The sequence below is a fragment of the Aquarana catesbeiana genome, linkage group LG08 (assembly GCF_042186555.1).
Source record: "Aquarana catesbeiana isolate 2022-GZ linkage group LG08, ASM4218655v1, whole genome shotgun sequence".
Lineage (NCBI taxonomy): Eukaryota > Metazoa > Chordata > Amphibia > Anura > Ranidae > Aquarana > Aquarana catesbeiana.
The window spans coordinates 239452272-239474535 of NC_133331.1; the positions used below are offsets into that span (position 1 = coordinate 239452272).

The window sequence follows — 22264 nt, forward strand, 5'->3', positions numbered from 1 at the left end:
CTTTATCATCACCCTTAATAGGATTTCATAGGACATTTATTTTTACACTGCACTGAAGTGCGGATTATGTTATTTTGATTTTTATTCATATGCGTTTATGTTTTAAATGTATTTATATAGAGGTTCGCACTGCAGGTGAAGGATTTGTTACACCTATACCCATAGGTTTAGATTATCTATGTACAGTTTGATTTTGCACCTTTCTGATTTTATTCTATCACCTTTAATGTGATCCCTCAGGACACCCATAGTAACCTTGCACTTAAGTGTGGTTTATTTTTACATCCCGATTTCCATTTCCATTCTTAATGTGTTGTCACTCTGCATACATATCACCTTACTGTGATCACTCAAGACATTCAGAGGTACCCTGTACTTGAGTGCGGTTCACTTTATACGTATTTATCATATTCATTTTATTTTATTTGTTTGCACTTTCCACATACATTTTTATTGCTTTTTACACCATAGGTGAAGTGTTTGCATCTTTAAGCAGTTGTGAATTTACTCTATTCACATGTAGCTTTTATTCTTAATTAACATATGTATGCAGCATAAATCTCAACAACGTATGATCTACTTTTTTTATTATTTACCTTCTACATTAGGCAATATGCCACTCTATTAATATTCTACACTATTTAGATACGTTTACACTAGGACTAGCGCAGCACCACCCCCCCTTTTTCTATTCTAGATACACTGAGTAGGTTATTTAAATACCACTACATATATATATGATAAGATTAACATTAAGAACAGCACTAGTTTGGTGGTAATCACACTTCCTGTGTATACAGGAAGCAAATATATATAGGGATGCAATAACAGCGGGTGTAGCATCTGAGAGTGAGAACTAAGATGGCGACATGAGTGCTTCCTGTGAAAACAGGAAGTGACCTCATACTGATTACACATTCAAACGATGATTGCATCACTTCCGGTCTGGCGAAAAACGGATGTGACAGTAATTACTACTGTGCACTTAGTGGGAGGTTTCGGGTGTAGTAGGCGGGATTTAATATATAAAAGACATCCAGTCACAGGCCCCGTTTAGCTTCTGGTGACGCCCAGTGGGAGAGGTGAAACGCGTCAAGCTGAGGAGACCTATACATTTCTATACATTATTACAATGATAATACAGATAAAAAAAATTATATAAAATCAACAGTCTAAATAATACAGAATAATAAAATGAAAAATAACAATAAAAATTAATTAATTAGAAATGAAAAAATAACCAATCAATTAATTAAACATTAGAAATTGCTGATAAAACAATTCACATCTAAGTCCACATTTAACCCTTTAGGTGATGATGACTGTAATTGGTATATCCATTGAGTTTCATTTTGTGAAATAGCCTGTTTTAGATTGGTACCCCTCCAGTGTCTCTCTACTCTATCAATGCCACAGAAAATCAATTTAGAAGGGTCTCTATTATGGAATCTTCTAAAATGGTATGACAAACTATGTTTGCGGAAGCTCTTATTAATATTATTAATATGTTCTCTTAATCTTACTTTCAATTCTCTGGTGGTCCTACCCACATATTGGAGACAACATTCACATTACAAAAGGTATGTGACGTGTGGTACCACAATGGATATACCAATTACAGTCATTATCACCTAAAGGGTTAAACGTGGACTTAGATGTTAATTGTTTTATCAGCAATTTCTGGCGGAAACCGGAATTGACAGTAATTACTACTGTGCACTTAGTGGGAGTAGTAGGAGGTTTTGGGTGTAGTAGGCGGGATTTAATACATAAAAGACATCCAGTCACAGGCCCCATTTAGCTTCTGGTGACGCCCAGTGGGGGAGGTGAAACGCGTCAAGCTGAGAAGACCTGTGACGGTAGTTTGCATGCCAAGATGGCGTTTTTCTGCACGATTTTAAAGTTTTTGATGTAAGTGTAATAATTTTGGATTTTATGAATAAACCTAGCAGTATTACACTATATACTCTTTTCTCTTCATTGCCACATGTTTTAAATGGATATCCGATCGCCATGAAAGCTGGGAAGGTGATAAATGTGGATATGGGATACTCCAAATGCTTTTAAACATACCGGTGGAAGGAAGGAGGCATTTCCATATAAAGACCATACCCAACAGCCCTGACCATTGATGGGAGTTATTACCCTTATATAATACCAGGCGTACTTAAAGATTTGTGCTGGTGAGTGGGCACCCAGAAAGGGGAGCACGGAGTGTCACCTAAGAACCACATCAATTGCTTATTTGCACAAGCCCAGCACATTGCACTGGATGGACTTTATATGATTGCACTTTATTTTGGTTGCACTATAATTACACTGAGCACTTTATACTATATTGTTAAACAGTATTATTGATGTAGGCACTGTATTATTATTAGTGACTATTGTTTATAGGAGCAGCGCTGAGTATAACATTTACTCTTCATCATTTGGGGTTTTTTACCTTACACTATAGCAGCAGCCCATATTATATTTATAAGGAGGTCTGAAGAAATGGGAGAAGTCCAATCACCAGATACAGTGCAGATGTGAAAGGGCACTCGTCACCACGTGATAATGTTGTCTGCTTACCAGAAAGCTATACAGATTAAGCATGTGTGGATATTCCTCAATAGCATCCAGCAAATCCAGCTCCCTGGAACCCCTCGTCATCACAGACAGCAACCTCCGTGTAACTTCCTTCACAAATCTACAACTGCCATTTTTATGAAAAAGTAGATATTGCCTTATTCCAGGAGACACATTTTCAAACAGACCATATACCATGGTACACTGATGTACCATGGTATATAGTCTGTTCGAAAATTCCCCAGTGAACTCCTCACCTCAGCCCCAGGGGAGATGATCATCCTTGTCCCCTGTCTTCCCTTAGACCTAAGGTTGGGCGCCACCATTGGGCCGTATTGTAAGTTACACACCTTTATTTTGAGAGATTGTTCTCTGTTTAAAGGATATCCTATATGTATAAATATTATTGATTTAATTTCAGAGCATTTTACTCCTGATGATTGGCATGAGCAATGAAACGTGCATCGAGTTACATCAAACTGATGCCTAGACAAGTTTGGCTCACCATGAGCAATCGATTATGTTCATTGAATTTTTATGAATGGACGAGTGTTTTATGTAACTGTAATGCTTATTACGTTTTACCTTACTCTATATAACAACTATATATTCATACAAGTATATCATAGTACATTGTGCCCTGTATTTACAGATTGACACTCTCTATAACGTGATTTGTTATTAATAAAAAGTTTTATAAATGATTTTAATAAGGTATCCATTCAGTGACCTGCCTCACACAAAGTCCCATTTCTTTCTTCTTTCTGCAGTTTTAGTAAATCTCCCACAATGTTTCCAGGTGTGACTCCAGTTTGCATAACCATTTGCCTTTATATGACTTAGTTATCGCAAAAGATGCTGAGAAGTCTATTGAATTCTCTACAGACCACCTCTCCTGCCAATTGCCACAGCCTGAATCTTTTCCTCCTAGAAGCCAAACTTACCCGCTGTCTCGCAGACTTGAGCCCTGTTTGGAAACGTCCTCTAAGTCCTCAGAAATCAAGCCCCTTGGATTACCCCTACCTTTGCCTGTCGCTAAACTCCCTTGGACACACAGCCAGGCTAACTTGTCCGCAAGTTCCACAGTCGCTACACCTGGTGATGCGATTCGGGTAGTCGCTACACCTGGCCCATGCCCATTGAGCCTCCTGCTTTTTCTTATTCAGGACTTTCTGTAACCTGGCCGCACCCTACTTCTACTACATCCATTCAAACCTGTCTAAGACGTTCAATCCATCCTTTGGATAGACTGCCTCATTTCGGCCAGGTGGGCTTTCAATGTTTTTTTCAGAGCTCTCTGCATTCTGCTTGTGTTTCAGCTATCCTGCTTGACTCCTGTGACACACCACCTGCTAACCAACCTGACCTTGCGGATCCACTGACCTCTGCCCAGTCTGATGGTCCTGTGCTGGATGTCAAGCTCAGCTTTAAGGATCCAGGAGCCCCTCCTCAGATGGAGGGTAATGTCAGGAGCATTTAGTGCTAATGTTCCTCATTCCAGCATCCAGGGTTTTGGCTATGGCACTGTTCTTGTCTGTCTCTCTACCTGCAGGCTGATTTTTTTTTTTTTTATAAATTCTTTTTATTGGTTTTAAAGACAAACAAACAATCACAAACATACTTCGACTGGCAACATACCAATCGAACCGACCTCGCAGGGCCGGTAATAAAAATCTAAACAGACTAAAACTCTCACCCCTCCCCCCACCCCCTTCCACCCGTACAACAGTCATATAGTAGCAGATAATAAACTGTGCATCTTGAATTTCAGTTTTATAAAACATCCTCTCTTAGCTCCCCGTGTATATTATTAATATGCATTATAGATCAGAACACACTAGTTTTTTGTATACTAGCGACCATCAAACAGCAAAGAACGTTAGTTAGATCACTTCTTACCTCCTAAACAATGCATACCCCTCTTAACTCACTGTAGCAGTAGAGTCCAGCCACGCCTGCCATACCTTCGAGAATTTCTTAGGACAACCTCTGGCGTGGTACGTTGCCTTGTATAAGGGGATAACCGAATTTATCAATTTTTTCCAAAATAATAAAGTAGGGGCATTGTTTTTTTTCCAGTTCAGTAATATAGCTTTTCTACCATAAAATAACCCAATATTAAGTAGGGTGCGGTGCGCACAGGAAGGGACCACCTCCTCCACCAGTCCTATCAGACAGACTCTAGGCGTTAATGGAATCGGTATACTCAATACCTCTGCCAGACACTCTACTATTCCCGACCAGAATCTTTGAATGTGTGCACAGCTCCAGAAGATATGTTCTGCGTCTGCTGGGGCATGTGAGCATCGCCAGCATTGACTACTTACTGTTGGATAAATACGGGACAACCTAGCCGGGGTGAGGTATATCCTGTGTAGGAACTTAAAATGAATTAAGCGATCCCTGGCCGAAACTAGGTGTTTGAATGGATGGTCCCACATGTCATGCCAGTCATCCCCCTGAATATCTGTAATCTCTCCTTCCCATCTCTCCCTACATTTAGTAATTCCCGGGGGAGTTTTTTTAAAAAGGGATTTGTACACTGAGGATTAGGGATGAGCTTCGTGTTCGAGTCGAACCCATGTTCGACTCGAACATCGGCTGTTCGATCGTTCGCCGAATTGCGAACGTTATGGGCCGTTCGCGCTAAATTCGTGTGGCGCGTCACGGCCCATAATTCACTGCGGCATCGCAGTGCATTGCTGGCTGATGATTGGCCAAGCATGCACTATGACCCGCATGCTTGGCCAATCACAGCGCTGTCAGTAGAGAGAGCTGTAATTGGCCAAAGCCAGGGTGGCTTTGGCCAATTATGGCTCAGGGGATTTAGTACACACCCCACACTATATAAGGCCGCCTGCACGGCGGCCCTGTGTAGTGTGTGTTCCGGTGTGCTGAGAGATAGAGAGAGAGAGAGACAGTGTCATTTGATTTGAGTTAGATAGATTAGGCAGAACAGTCAGTCAGTTAGCTGCACTTACAGTGTATTGTGTATATATATGCATCCCAGGTGTTGCATATATATATATACACTGTATTCAGTTTAGCTAGATCCGTTCCTGTTATCTTCTATCTAGACTATTTACATTTAATGCAGTGCGTCCTGCTCACAGTGTTCAGCTAGATCCGTTCCTGCTATTTACATTTAGTGCAGTGCGTCCTGCTCACAGTGTTCAGCTAGATCCGTTCCTGTTATCTTCTAGACTATTTACATTTAGTGCAGTGCGTCCTGCTCACAGTGTTCAGCTAGATCCGTTCCTGCAATTTACATTTAGTGCAGTGCGTCCTGCTCACAGTGTTCAGCTAGATCCGTTCCTGCTATTTACATTTAGTGCAGTGCGTCCTGCTCACAGTGTTCAGCTAGATCCGTTCCTGCTATTTACATTTAGTGCAGTGCGTCCTGCTCACAGTGTTCAGCTAGATCCGTTCCTGCTATTTACATTTAGTGCAGTGCGTCCTGCTCACAGTGTTCAGCTAGATCCGTTCCTGCTATTTACATTTAGTGCAGTGCGTCCTGCTCACAGTGTTCAGCTAGATCCGTTCCTGCTATTTACATTTAGTGCAGTGCGTCCTGCTCACAGTGTTCAGCTAGATCCGTTCCTGCTATTTACATTTAGTGCAGTGCGTCCTGCTCACAGTGTTCAGCTAGATCCGTTCCTGCTATTTACATTTAGTGCAGTGCGTCCTGCTCACAGTGTTCAGCTAGATCCGTTCCTGTTATCTTCTAGACTATTTACATTTAGTGCAGTGCGTCCTGCTCACAGTGTTCAGCTAGATCCGTTCCTGCAATTTACATTTAGTGCAGTGCGTCCTGCTCACAGTGTTCAGCTAGATCCGTTCCTGCTATTTACATTTAGTGCAGTGCGTCCTGCTCACAGTGTTCAGCTAGATCCGTTCCTGCTATTTACATTTAGTGCAGTGCGTCCTGCTCACAGTGTTCAGCTAGATCCGTTCCTGCTATTTACATTTAGTGCAGTGCGTCCTGCTCACAGTGTTCAGCTAGATCCGTTCCTGTTATCTTCTAGACTATTTACATTTAGTGCAGTGCGTCCTGCTCACAGTGTTCAGCTAGATCCGTTCCTGCAATTTACATTTAGTGCAGTGCGTCCTGCTCACAGTGTTCAGCTAGATCCGTTCCTGCTATTTACATTTAGTGCAGTGCGTCCTGCTCACAGTGTTCAGCTAGATCCGTTCCTGCTATTTACATTTAGTGCAGTGCGTCCTGCTCACAGTGTTCAGCTAGATCCGTTCCTGCTATTTACATTTAGTGCAGTGCGTCCTGCTCACAGTGTTCAGCTAGATCCGTTCCTGCTATTTACATTTAGTGCAGTGCGTCCTGCGCACAGTGTTCAGCTAGAGCCGTTCCTGCTATTTACATTTAGTGCAGTGCGTCCTGCTCACAGTGTTCAGCTAGATCCGTTCCTGTTATCTTCTAGACTATTTACTTTTAGTGCAGTGCGTCCTGCTCACAGTGTTCAGCTAGATCCGTTCCTGCTATTTACATTTAGTGCAGTGCGTCCTGCTCACAGTGTTCAGCTAGATCCGTTCCTGTTATCTTCTAGACTATTTACATTTAGTGCAGTGCGTCCTGCTCACAGTGTTCAGCTAGATCCGTTCCTGTTATCTTCTAGACTATTTACATTTAGTGCAGTGCGTCCTGCTCACAGTGTTCAGCTAGATCCGTTCCTGCTATTTACATTTAGTGCAGTGCGTCCTGCTCACAGTGTTCAGCTAGATCCGTTCCTGTTAAATTCCTACTGACCGGCAGGCTTGTCTGGTTACAGTATATAAAGCTACCTGAAGAAAATTACAGGTGTTCTATTTGATCCTATTAGTACCACGGTCAGGCAGCTAGACTATTTACATTTAGTACAGTGCGTCCTGCTCACAGTGTTCAGCTAGATCCGTTCCTGTTATCTTCCTACTGACAGGCAGGCTTGTCTGGTTACAGTATATAAAGCTACCTGAAGAAAATTACAGGTGTTCTATTTGATCCTATTAGTACCACGGTCAGGCAGCTAGACTATTTACATTTAGTACAGTGCGTCCTGCTCACAGTGTACAGCTAGATCCGTTCCTGTTATCTTCCTACTGACAGGCAGGCTTGTCTGGTTACAGTATATAAAGCTACCTGAAGAAAATTACAGGTGTTCTATTTGATCCTATTAGTACCACGGTCAGGCAGCTAGACTATTTACATTTAGTACAGTGCGTCCTGCTCACAGTGTTCAGCTAGATCCGTTCCTGTTATCTTCCTACTGACAGGCAGGCTTGTCTGGTTACAGTATATAAAGCTACTTGAAGAAAATTACAGGTGTTCTATCCCAGCTTAGTGCAGCTACAGGCCATTAGTATGTCTGGAAGGCCAAGAAGGAGAGGCAGACAGTCACAAGCCAATAAGAGAGGGCAAGCAGGCTCTGTGTCTAGTGCTGGTCGTGGAGACGGTGCATCCTCATCAGCACGTGGCCATGGGACACGCTTGGCCTTTTTTTCGGCAGCTGGCCATGTTGAGCCGCAACATGCGGAAGACTTGGTCGAGTGGATGACCAAGCCGTCCTCATCCTCCTCATCCTCTCTCACCCATGCCCAGGGTGCTTTGTCTGGCAAAGCAGCGGCCTCTTCCCTCAGCTCAATGTCATCAGTGACTCCTTCCCTAGCTCCACCATGTCCTCATGAGGATTCCCTCGAACTGTTTGACCACAGTGTTGGGTACATGCTCCAGGAGGATGCCCAGCGTTTGGAAGGCTCTGATGACGATACTGAGCTCGATGAAGGCAGTAACATGAGCGCGGACAGAGGGGGTGCCCAAGAAGGACAGCAATCTGGCAGTCATGCTCCCCCTGCTGCAGCATACTGCCAGGTTTGCTCCAGTGATGAGGAGGGAGGGGATGATGAGGTCACTGACTCAACGTGGGTGCCTGATAGGAGAGAGGAGGAGGAGGAGGAGGAGGAGGAGGAGGAGGCGGCAGCACATCACCAACGAGGCAGGATGCCCTCCAGGGGCCAGCCTAAGGGCAGCACATTGACTGCATCACACCCCAAAGCTCCACATGTGCAGGGCGCTGCAGTCTCTGCGCGTTATTCAAAAAGTTCTTTGGTGTGGGCCTTTTTTGAGACGAGTGCATCAGATCGCACCGCTGCTATTTGCAACATATGTCTCAAGCGTATCTCGCGTGGCCAAAATATCTCCCGCTTGGGTACCACATGCTTGACCAGACATATGTTGACCTGCCATGCAGTTCGTTGGCAAGCGTATCTAAAAGACCCACACCAAAGAACAAAGAGGATCTCTCCTTGCTCCTCATCAGCTGAGATTTCCAACCCCACTAGACCTTCAGTCCTCTCTGAGACCTGCAGTGAGAGGAATGAAGGTGTAGAATTAGGTGTGTCACAGCCAAGTACTTGTGGGCAATCTGCTTTTGGTACACCGACGTCAGATTGTACCAGGCAAATTTCCCTGCCCCAGCTGCTGCACCGCCGAAAGAAGTTTGCTCCCAGCCATCCACATGCCCAGCGGTTGAATGCTAGCTTGGCAAAATTGCTAGCACTTCAACTGCTGCCTTTTCAGTTGGTAGACTCTGCCCCCTTCCGTGAGTTTGTGGAATGTGCGGTTCCTCAGTGGCAGGTACCCAAACGCCACTTTTTCTCACGGAAGGCGATTCCGGCTCTCTACCGGCATGTGGAAGGCAATGTCCATGCCTCGCTGGACAGGGCGGTCAGCGGTAAGGTGCATATTACCGCTGACTCATGGTCCAGCAGGCATGGACAGGGACGTTACCTAAGTTTCACGGCGCATTGGGTGACTCTGCTGGCAGCTGGGAAGGATGCAGGACAAGGTGCAGTAGTGTTGGAGGTTGTTCCGCCACCACGCCTCCAAAATGCTGATTGTGACACACCTCTCTCCTCCACCCCCTCCTCTTCTTCTTCCTCCATGGCCTCTTCCTCGGAACCAGCGGTGCTCCGTAGGCGTTCAAGGGGCTACGCAAGTACGCAGGCCAAAAGATGCCATGCGGTGCTTGAGCTGGTGTGCTTGGGGGACAGGAGCCACACTGGGGCAGAGGTTCTGTCAGCTCTGCAGGGGCAGGTTCAGAGGTGGTTGACGCCACGCCAACTTAAGGCAGGAATGGTGGTTTGCGACAATGGCACCAACCTCCTCTCTGCCCTCCGACAGGGACAAATGACCCATGTGCCCTGTTTGGCTCACGTCCTTAACTTGGTGGTGCAGCGGTTCTTGGGCAGGTACCCGGGCTTACAGGATGTCCTGAGGCAGGCCAGGAAAGTCTGTGTGCATTTCCGCCGGTCATATAATGCCAGTGCTCGGCTGACGGACCTCCAAAAGGAGTTTAACCTGCCCAAGAACCGCCTAATCTGTGACATGCCCACCAGGTGGAACTCAACGTTGGCCATGCTGCAGCGGCTGCACACGCAGCAGAGGGCCATCAATGAGTACCTGTGCGACTATGGCACCAGGACAGGGTCAGGGGAGCTTGGTTTTTTTTCCCCACGCCAGTGGGCCATGATCAGGGATGCATGCACTGTCCTGTCACCATTCGAGGAGGCCACGAGGATGGTGAGCAGTGACAGTGCATGCATCAGTGACACTGTCCCCCTTGTCCACCTGTTGGAGCACACGCTGCGTGGAATAATGGACAGGGCACTTGAGGCAGAACAGAGGCAGGAAGAGGAGGACTTCCTTAGCTCTCAAGGCCCCCTTTATCCAGACAGTGTTCCTGCGTGCCCGCCGATCACACAGGAAGAGGACGAGGAGGAAGAGGAGGAGGAGGAAGATTGTGTCAGTATGGAGGTGGAGCCTGGCACTCAGCATCAGCAGCAGTCTTTAAGGGATCAGTCCCAAGAAACACATGGACTTGTACGTGGCTGGGAGGAGGTGGCTGCGGACCATGTCGTTCTTAGTGACCCAGAGGACTCCGGACCGAATGCCTCAGCAAACCTACGCTGCATGGCCTCCCTGATCCTGCAAAGCCTGCGTAAGGATCCTCGTATTCGTGGTATCAAGGAGAAGGACCAATACTGGCTGGCAACCCTCCTTGATCCACGTTACAAGGGTAAGGTTGCGGACCTTATCTTGCCATCGCAGAGGGAGCAGAGGATGAAACATCTTCGGGAGGCCTTGCAGAAAGGTCTGTGCAACGCGTTCCCAGAGACTGGGAGGTTACAAACTCCTGTTTCTGGACAACGTGTTGCTGAGGCTTCGGTCAGTCAAAGAAGGAGCGGTGGAGAAGGTGGCCGTCTGACCGATGCGTTCAGACAATTTTTTGGTCCGCAGCCCCAAGGTATGATCGGTTCCAGCAACCATCGCCAGCGTCTGTTTTACATGGTGCAGGAATACCTAGGGGCAAGATCAGACTTGGACACCTTTCCCACCGAAAATCCTCTGGGTTACTGGGTCTTGAGGATGGATCACTGGCCAGAGCTTGCACAGTATGCAATTGAGCTACTGGCCTGTCCTGCATCCAGCGTTCTTTCGGAACGCACATTCAGTGCTGCTGGAGGCGTGGTAACCGATCACAGGGTGCGTCTGTCCACCGACTCGGTCGATCGGCTGACCTTCATAAAAATGAATGAGTCTTGGATCACCACCAGCTACCAAGCACCTGATGCTGATGTAACCGAATAATTTTTTTTGAAATCTCAGATCCCTTCAAAGACTGCCTATGCTGATGCTGAGTGACTATCCCTGAGTAATTATCCTCTTCCTCCTCAATCATCACGCTGATAGCTTGTAAGAACATTTTTGGTTCTGGGCGCCACCACCAGTGCCTAAGGCACAATTTTTCAGCCCCTGTTTAACAGGGGCGTGTAATTACAATTTTTGATGTAATACTTTGCAGCAGGGCTCGTTCCTGCATTCCAACTAGAGTGTCTGTGAGGGGTTGCAGTGTTGTGGCACCAGCACCAGTGCCTAGGGCCCAATTTTTCTGCCCCTGTCTAACAGGGGCGTGTAATTACAATTTTTGATGCAATACTTTGCAGCAGGGCTCGTTCCTGCGTTCCAACTAGAGTGTCTGTGAGGGGTTGCAGTGTTGTGGCACCAGCACCAGTGCCTAAGGCCCAATTTTTCTGCCCCTGTCTAACAGGGGCGTGTAATTACAATTTTTGATGCAATACTTTGCAGCAGGGCTCGTTCCTGCGTTCCAACTAGAGTGTCTGTGAGGGGTTGCAGTGTTGTGGCACCAGCACCAGTGCCTAAGGCCCAATTTTTCTGCCCCTGTCTAACAGGGGCGTGTAATTACAATTTTTGAAGCAATAATTTGCAGCAGGGCTCGTTCCTGCGTTCCAACTAGAGTGTCTGTGAGGGGTTGCAGTGTTGTGGCACCAGCACCAGTGCCTAAGGTCTAATTTTTCAGCTCCTGTTCAACAGGGGCATGTAATTACAATTCTTGATCTAATATTTCACAGCAGGGCCCTGTGAGGGCTTACAGTGTTGTGGCCACAGCAACACCTAAGGCCCAAATTTCTGCTGAGTATATAGGGCAGGACCCTACTTTCAAACATCTAACTTACAAACGACTCCTACTTGCAAACGGAAGGAGACAACAGGAAGTGAGATGAAATCTACCCCTAGGAAGGGAAATTCTCTCCTGTAAGAGTTAATATGGGAAAACAAGTTCTCCTTTCCACTGATGCTTTCCAATCCTTGTTCCACAAAAAAACCCAAATTTTCAAAAAACATTTTTCATTGGGACAAAAAAGTGAGGTGAAATCTTCTGAAGAGGAGGAAAGACAGCAAAACAAATGTCACAGGGGTGATAACCCTTCCCTATGTTTTCCAAAAAGCTTAGAAAAGATTTTTTGGCTGGAGCTAAACACGTTAAAAATGTTCAAAATTACAAACAGATTCTACTTAACAACAAACCTACAGTCCCTGTCTTGTTTGCACCGCCTGTATACTGCTGTTCAGAGTATATAGGGCCTGGTGGCCCCACACCTTTCCTTATTTTAATTTGGGTGCGGGGTTCCCCTTAATATCCATACAAGACCCAAAGGGACTGGTAATGGACTGGGGGGTACCCATGCCGTTTGTCTCACTGATTTTCATCCATATTGCCATGACCCGACATGACATTAAACCCGCAAGCAGTTTTAAATGAGATTTTTTCCTTTAAAAATGACATTTGGTGCAGGGACTGTTCTAAACATGGGAAACACGCGTCACTTTACAGGCATACTATAGACACCCCCCAGGTACGATATTTAAAGGAATATTTCACTTTTTTTTTTTTACTTTAAGCATCATTAAAATCACTGCTCCCGAAAAAACGGCCGTTTTTAAAAGTTTTTTTTGCATTGATACATGTCCCCTGGGGTAGGACCCGGGTCCCCAAACCCTTTTTAGGACAATACCATGCAAATTAGCCTTTAAAATGAGCACTTTTGATTTCGAACGTTCGAGTCCCATAGACGTCAATGGGGTTCTAACGTTCGTGCGAACTTTCGGTCCGTTCGCGGGTTCTGGTGCGAACCGAACCGGGGGGTGTTCGGCTCATCCCTACTGAGGATAAAGGTTTGGCTAGTTCCTCCTCTGCTAACATGGATTCCAGTGATGAAGGTAGATATTCTACCCTTTGCTCTCTAGTTTGTTCCCTAAAAGCATGCCTCAGTTGTAAGTAACGAAAAAAGAAGGAGTTCAGAAGGTCATGCCTGGCCTTTAACTGATAGAAAGTGCAGAGTTCCCTCTCTCTGGTAATGTCCTTTAAAATCTTAATGCCTTTGCATGCCCAGATCATAGGGTCAGGAAGAGAGAAAAAGTGTGGAAGCCTCGGGTTCATCCATAGGGGAGCTGAGGGCGTAATTTCTGTGTAACTGGGAGACATTAAAGTGGTGGCTACTTCCCAGGCCTTAATTGTGGTTTTCATAGATTCTGTCAGGGGAAGACAGGATTTCGGGCCTCTATACAAAGCCAGCTTTAAACTTTCGTACAACCCCAGATGTGCAGCTTCCACTACTGTGGCAGAATCACCAGAATCCACCGTCAACCATCTCCTAGCAAAGACCATCTGTCCGGCAAGAAAATATTTTTGCCAATCAGGCAGAGCCAACCCCCCCTGACCCCATGGTTCCTGTAATACTTTGATATTTATACGTGGAGAGTTTGGGGACCATATAAACGATCCAATGATACTATTTAATGTTTTAAAATACCCCTTGGGAATCCACACCGGGGAGTGCCGTAGAAAATATAGGATCACTGACAGATATTTCATTCTTATTAGGCTGACCCGCCCAATCAAGGAAAGAGGAAGGGTCTTCCATGCCGCCGTTTTTTGTTTAAGTCTATTAATCAAGGGTAGGAGATTCAGAGACAGATAATCTTGGACATTGGCTGTGACTTTAACCCCTAAGTACGTGATTGATGAGACCCACTGTAACGGCAGTGAATCGTCAGCCAATTTTTTTGCCTCTTTTCCCAATGGTAATATAGATGACTTACTCCAATTTACACGCAACCCCGAAAAAGTGGCGAATCTATCCAAAATCAGCAATGCCGCTCTGAGAGACAGACCTGGGTCTCTAAGAAACAGAAGCAAATCATTGGCATATAATGCAATACATTCACTTATGGATCCCACCTGAATTGCCCGCACCCCCTCCGAACGCCGGAGGGCCCTAGCCAAGGGCTCCATCATCAGGGCGAAAAGGAATGGGGAGAGCGGGCATCCTTGCCTAGTGCCTCTACCTATATAGAAGAAGTCAGATACCATGGAGCCCAGCCTCACCGCCGTCCTCGGTGCACTGTAAAGTAATCCGACCCAGCGACGAAAGCCAGGACCGAACCCCATGCCCTCCAAAACCTTGTGCATGTATTGCCAGTCCACAGAATCGAAGGCTTTCTCGATATCTATGGAGACAACCACTTTGGCCGGGTACTCGGCATTATCCATTTGGGTATGTGTAAATAGCCTTCTCAAGTTTGTATCTGTAGACATACCAGGTATAAAACCTGTTTGGTCAATGTCAACCAGGGTCGAAATGACCGTGGCCAGCCTTGTGGCTAAAATCTTAGCAAGAATTTTTAAATCCACGTTAAGTAATGCTATTGGGCGATATGACGAGCACAACTGCGGGTCCTTCCCTGGCTTCAGGAGAAGTATCATATAGGCCTCCATCATTGAAGCCGGCAAGGAACCATTTTCCCAACAGTACTTGAACAGTAAAGTTAATCTAGAGGCCAGTTGTGACATGTGTACCTTATAGAAGTCTGCGGGAAGGCCATCTGGGCCCGGGGCTTTATTTGGGGGAAAGGAAAGTATGGCTGCCTCGACTTCCAGAACAGAGATATCTGCCTCTAACTGAGTGGCATCAGTATCTGTTAATTTAGGCATGGAAAGGCTCTGAAGAAGTTCTTCCAGCTCTGCCATGTCATATGACTGGATTGGGGAGTATAGGGCCTTGTAGAAACTCACAAATTCCTCCAAAATTTCCCCCGGATCCGACAATAGAGTCCCCGTACTATTTTTGATTACCGGTATGCTAACAGGAATCTTTTGGTCCACCACCAGATTAGCCAGCAACTTGCCATTTTTGTCCCCCTCAGCAAAAATATTTTCGGCCCTTCTTTTCGCCTCAGTATGACCCAATTCTGTGAAGTGAACTTCTATTGCTCTTCTACTGTGCAGCAAAGAGGCATAGTTAGCCTCCGAAGGGGAGTTCATCTGAAGCTGTGCACAATCCCTCTCCCTAGCCATAAGCGTTTCCTTTTCCTGATTATGTTCAATCCTAGCTGCTTTAATTGCTGATATAAATTCACCTCTTGAGACCGCTTTTAAAGCATCCCATACAATAGGCAGTTCGGCCGTATCCACATTTGTCATCCAAAAGGTTTCCATGGCAGCCTGAACAGGTGTAGTTACTTGCTCCTTCTGCAACCAACCCGGTACCAATCTCCAACCCCCCTTATGACCTCTGGTGGGATAAGCCAATGTGACCAACAGGGGATTATGGTCCGAGGTCCCCCCAGCTAAGTAATCTGATGCACATATACCGTTCAATAGTTGGGCATTCCCAAATGCTAAGTCTATTCTAGCTGATGATTTGTGAGTGGTAGACAAATGTGAATATGACACGATCCCCGGGGTTTTCCACCTCCGGACCTCCGTCAAACCCACTACCGAAGCCCACGTGCAGAGATCTGTTGAGGCTGTCCTAGTAGCATTAGAAGTATCTAGTGTAGAATCCATTATACTATTAAAGTCACCCGTAAATAACATAGGTAGATGTAGATACGGTGCTAGCATAGTTAACAAATCATATAACAACTGTACTTTCAACGGAGGAGGTATGTAAACATTCACAAGTAGTAATTTAGCCAGATCTAACACCAATGCCACATATCGCCCTCCCGGATCAGTAAACACCTGATGGATGTTGCATGCAACCGCTTTACTGATAAAAATAGATGTGCCTCTAGCGTATGTTGAGTACGAAGAGTGAAAGGACCTCTGTATCCAGGGTCTGCGCAGTGCAAGCGATTTATTTCCATCCAGATGTGTCTCCTGGAGGAGAACGACATGCGGCTTCACTTGTTTAAGATATTGAAACACAGCTGCCCTCTTAAATTTGTTGTTCAGACCCCTAACATTCCATGAAATGATTTTTATCCTACTCTCCATCATTGTTAAAAAACTTAACCAAAGTACCAAAGTTCCCCCATGATAACACATTGATAGCTAAGCAAAATACGTCTGGGAGTGTGATTAAGTAAGGAACCACTGATGCAATCGTTATACTACTTATATGACTGTTGTCTAACCTTCCCCCCCCGCTGTTATACCAGAAACTAGAAACCTTAGAACAAAACAAAAACTAAAAAAACCCAAAAAAGTCCGGTATGCAGCTTTTACCCTGTAACAAAAAGCTCCAAAAGAGCTCAACCAAAAGTGTCGATAGTTCGGCATAAAAAAAGAATAAAAAATCCTCTTTTGTCTGCTTCTGGAGACTCCTTGTCAGTTCCATGTAGAAGTACAGCCGATTAAATCTAACATTGCTGTATATAGTGCAAAACTGATGAAAATCATTGTGGTGTTACACAAAACAGCTCCAGGTAGGCCTCTCAGTTCCAATTAATGAATACAGTGTAGAGAATAATACCTCATGGGCTGAAAGTATTACAACAGGAGAATGATCCCTTAAAGCAGCTACAAGCCTGTGTTACCATTCTCGCCTCTCCACCCTCTAGGGGACCTCCTTCCTCAAATGACCAGGGCAAGTAGCAGGAAAGTCCTGCTGTATAACAGGCGGCAACAAAGGAAAAAATAGAGCAGGCCAGAGCATAGATCCAGGAATTGTATGCTGAAGAAAATCAAAATGAACAAAAAGAAACTTCAGTGTAAAACATTCCAGCAAATGACGATGTCATCACAAATTATGATCCAGCCAATCGTTAGCATCTTGCGGGGTTTCAAAGAATTTCACAGTACCTTTATGTTGTACCCTGAGACGACTGGGGTAAAGCATGCTGTATTTGAGCTCTCTCTCCCTGAGCCGCCTCTTGACATCCGTAAATGAGCAACGTCTTTTCTGGGTTTCTGCCGAGAAGTCTGGGAATAGCATAATACGGGCATTCTCAAATTTTAACTCTTTGTGCTTCCTGGCCTCCGCTAGTAGCATGTCGCGGTCCCTATAATTAAGGAACCGTACCAGAAATGACCTAGGTGGGGCACCTGAAGGTCTGGCTCCCGTGGGGACTCTGTGAGCCCTTTCAGCCACATAAGTGGGGGGAAGATCACCCAGAGACAGCAACATTTTAAAAAATCCCTCTGCGAACGCGGTCGTGTCTGTGCCCTCAGCTCCTTCCGGAAGGCCCACCACCCATACATTATTTCGTCGCTGGCGGTCCTCAGAATCATCTGCACAGCGTTGTAGGGCCCCCACCATCTCATTTAGCTCCCGCAATTGCGACCCATGACTGTGAGAGGTATCCTCCACTTCAGAAATACGGTCCTCTGCGGTGGTTAGTCTGCCCCTAATCTTATGTAAATCATGGCGGAAAGATTGCATTCCGAGGCCAGTAGATCAATGCGCCCCATTAGCTCAGATTTGGAGGCCAATATAGCCTCTATGATCGGACCAGTTATGGCTGCCGTGTCCAGCTCAATCTCTGCCGATGCGAGAGGATTATCCTCAGATTGCGGTGCAGAGGACACATCCCGCTGCGCCATCTTTACCTTGCTAGTCGTGGCGCGCTGTGTTGTTTTCACAGGAGCTGCATCAGAGGAGGAGTGGGCGGGGCTAGTCACCATGCTGCCCTGAGAACGGAGATTTTTCTGTTCTTTCGGCGGCTGAGAACGGGAAGTTCTCTGATGTTTCGATGCCGAGGACGGCATATTAAGTCACCCAGACGTCTCCGCTCACCTTGGGGCACCGTCAGCAGGGTTACAATCCACAAAATCGGCTGCAATCAGGATAAAATGCCGGAGATATGCAGGAGCTCAGAGCACACACGTCCTGCCTCGATCACATCCCGGCCACGCCCCCCCACCTGCAGGCTGATTAATGTGATCAGTCTCTGGGTGGAAACCAAGCCTGTTATAAGCCAGCTAAAACCTAATTTGTGGGCTTGTGATAGAAAGTGATACGTGTGTTGTTCCTGATCAAGCTCCCTGTCTGTCTGCCCTGCTCTGCTTGTTTGGATTTCCCTGTGTATGACTTTGGACTGGTATTTGGACTATTCCCTGAACTCAGCCTACTTTTTACCTAGACTGTCATGGAACTACGCTATATGCCTGCTAACTGTAAGTATCTGTTTGCTTTGCTTAGTTCGCATCAGCCCCGGCGTGGTGGCCAGGCAACATAGCATTGTGTTTAAGTTCTGGGGGCAACCGAGTACTGGTAGGCCTGCTTGCCTTATGGGAAAGGGGGCTGCTATAGGTGAAGAAACACAGTAGACAGCTATAGTGTCTGGCCACCTGCGTTGGGGCAGACGTGACACTGTGTTTACTCTGCTTCAGTTTATGAATGAACAGGGGCTTCTGTCTCCTACAGGGCTGATAAAAAAATTGCAATAAATATAAGAAAATAAAATTGTAAAACAAATGATAAAAAAATAAAATTGTAAAAGATATTATAAAATAAAAAACAACTGACACCGTCCTCAACACCCACTGCCATGCCCTCCCCTTCCCGCCCTACTGACACTGACCACTGCCTCAACCCGCACCCCCCTAAAAAGCATTATAAAAAAAACTAAACAAAATGTAATTGAAAAAAACCCTACTGACACCATCCAATTCTCTACTGACATTGAACACTTGCCTATCCCGGACAGAGAGACGCATCTTGTTCGGGCGTCCACGGCTGCAGCTACATCAGGGGCACCTCCTCCCCCTCCGGCTTCTAGGGTTACACGTCTCTCCACCCCGGGGGATTTTTAGGACTATAGCCACTCCTACATATCCACTGGAGACAGGCATATCTGACAGCCAAATACCATTGCAAAGGAAAATACAGTTAATATACATTCCCATTACATTCGTAGAAAACCTGGACATGGACTAGTATGGAACTTGGAATACTCAACTATCCACCACAGGACATCCCCTCCTACTAGCCACTCCTTTCCATGTACACATCTCGGCCTACCGGCCCGTACAGACTGTGCTCCTGTTCTCCTGGCTCTGATGAAGAGGTTACCCTCGAAACGCGTCAACCCTTTTTAAATACCTGCCTCAACATGGGCATACCCCAATTTTAATTTTTTAGTGCCTATTGTGTTACCTGTTTTTATGCAATGTAGTATTTGTATGATTCAATATTTATATGTTTGTATTCCCTATACATGATTAAACCATACATGTTTTGATGTAAGCGTCAAATCACGCGCCTTCCATCCACCTCCTACCATACAGTCCTTTCCAGACCACCCCTGGTCAGTTAAGGCAGCAGGACACGCTCTATCATCTCCTCCAGTCCTTCCACTTTCTACAATACTACCCATTTACTGCAACAAACGGCCTCACAAGCGCAGGAGTATTTTTCACCATATCTTGCCTACATTTTGTATATTGTCCACTGCCCTACTGACACTGTCCACTGTCCCATTCCCCCCTCCCCAGAAGCACTTTGAAAAAAAGATATAAATATATAAAAATAATAGAAAATAAAATAATAAAAACAAATAATTACTGACACCGTCCACTGCCCTACTGGGTGTCACACAGGGCTATCTGCATTCTGCCACAAAGTTTTAACTCCATGCAGCCACCATAGCACTACAGATCACCCAGCCATTTCCCTGCAGACATCCCTGCTCCTCCAGGAGAGGGCAGGACCAGCTCACAGTGGGGCTGAGACAGGGAAGTTACAGGGCTGGGAGGCAGCTGGATGAGCTGTTCTGTGCAAGAGAATGGACTCCTTGTTGTTCCCTTCAGCAAATGACACACCTCCTCTACTCAACGGCCCTGTCACACCAAGCTCGGCCCACATGTGACCACAGGCACAGGAAGACACAAGTTCATGTGAGTGGGAGGCCACACGGGCCCCCCTGAAGCATGGGCAGGGTCGCAATTGTGACCCCTGATGCTACGACCATGGTTGCAATCATATAGTCGATTTTAGTAGTAATTGATAGTGCAACTATCCACTTTAAACACTTCTATTCTTATTGAATAGTGATGTTTGGTCAATGCTTAATCTCTGGCGAAATATTCTGGTTTTTCTTCAGTTTTGTATTTTTTTTTTCTATTTTCAGTTTCCTTATCAATTTTTTAATAGAAAATTATATATTCAATATTGGTGTATATACAGGTATACTAGGGCTGATGCAACAATTTTTTCCTATGTGTGATACTGTTTTATGTTGCACAATGTAGATTTCCTTGTAATGCATGCTGTTGTAAGACTTTGTCCATGTATCTTCCATGTGTACAATGACAATCTTAAATTAAAACTTATTGAAATGAAACTGCCCTTTTTTTGTAAATCTGCAGTATTGCAGAGCAGTTATATAACTTCACAAATGTACAATCGCCTAAACAAAAGTTATATCTATACAGAGAACTTAGCTAAAGTGAGAGGAAAGCTTCCAATATAAATTGAATGACCATCTGAATTCTAGTAGTTCTTTATGCATATAAACGTTTTTATTTACTTTAAAAGCCCAAAAAAAAAATTGTATAGCTTACTAGTCCTTACATCTGGCAGCTGCATTTTTTTCATTTTATAGGCTGAGGGCATTTTCAGCAAGTACAGAAAATGCCTGATATTGTCAGAAATGCAATGTTTTTGTACCTTCATGTGAATTTAACAAAAACTGCAAACCATGTGTAGCACCCTCCTAGGTTAGGTTGCTAATGAGGTTAAGGTAAATTTAGTCTGTAGTCTGTAGCCAGTGTGATCATTTTTGTTTTCTAGGTCTCACAGACTGCAGACTCTGCTACTTCTCCCTTCCTTCTAGGTGGTTCTAGAATGTAGTGGGCTGGAAGAGGGGGCAGATCCTGAATTTAAATATTTATGGAACTCTAGCCAATCCCTGGGAGGGTGTACCCAGAAGGTGGAGTGAGCCCTTAAATAACCTGAGGTCTAGAGCAGCAGGGTCTTATCCTGAAAGAGGAGATCTCAGCCTGGAACGTCTGCTGTCCTTCTGTGCAAGTCAGCAGAGAGTTCACCAAGGTCCTTGCCATGCCAGGGCTGGGGGGGGGGGGGGGGGTGGTATTTTTCTGAAAGCAGTTCAGAGCCAAGGAAGGGGAAGCACTGAGGATTTGGACAGGATCAATCCAAATATTTGGAGGCACAGTGAGTGAAGGGCTGGAAGTGGCATCCTAGTGGCTGCTTGCTGTTTAACCCCTTGGGTGACTGTGATAGAGATGCCAAAGTGAGATTCACCCTGCTGGAAATCCCAAAAGTGTTGTTCCAGTAGTCTCTACAGAAAGGGGGGATATGCTCCAGAAGAGAGTAGGCAGAAAACAGAGAGAGGAATTCCTCAGTGTTTGGAGTTGTCAGGTCAATGGTCCCCCCTGTTGGGGTCAGGAGTGCATAACTAAAGTAGTGGACCCTACAGCTGACTGCTGCGGATGAGGCTCTGGGTGGTTCAGGAAAGCAGGTCCTCTGGAGCACCAACAAGAAGCATGAGATTCCCGGGGGGGGGGGAATCTAAGAGCCAGCAGGTGTTCACCAGAGCCCCTGATGGTGGGGATGGACTTCGATGCAACTGGCTCCAGGTCACGGCCCCCAGGGTCTCCCAGTTCACGGTAGGCTTCTGGAGGATAGAGAGGAAGCAGCAGACTGGGACAACAAGGGATAGTCAGGAGATAAGCCAAAAGGTCGGGGCAGCAAGCAGGCAGGGATAGTCAAAGAACACCCCAAAGGTTGGAATATGAAGCAGACAGAGACAGTCAAGAACAAGCCAGGAGCAGCCGTAGAGCACACGGCAGGAAGCCAAACACACAATATTGATCAGCGAGGCTGGCTTGCAGTGCACAGGTTAATATAGTGTTCCCAGTTAGGGGCTGGGGTGGAGCCATGCTTGAGGGAAGATTACTTAAGCAGACAGGTGACCAGGCGGCCAGTCTCTAAAGCTGAACACGGAGGTAAGCAGACAGACATGAATATGACTGAATTCTGGAGTATCCTAAGGCTTCCCTACAACCCATCCAAGTTCAATGAGCATTAAACTCCAAAAAGATAGTAACTGGCTGGTTATTGTGCTGTGAGACAGTGGGAACTGATGTGTGCCTGG

The 22264-nt window shown here is 45.7% G+C and overlaps 1 protein-coding gene across 3 annotated transcripts in view; it reads right to left on the bottom strand.

The window, feature by feature from the left end:
• The window catches only part of TMEM273 (transmembrane protein 273), a 552118-nt gene that overhangs the window by 305811 nt on the left and 224043 nt on the right, over positions 1 to 22264 (bottom strand). The window lies entirely within an intron of this gene.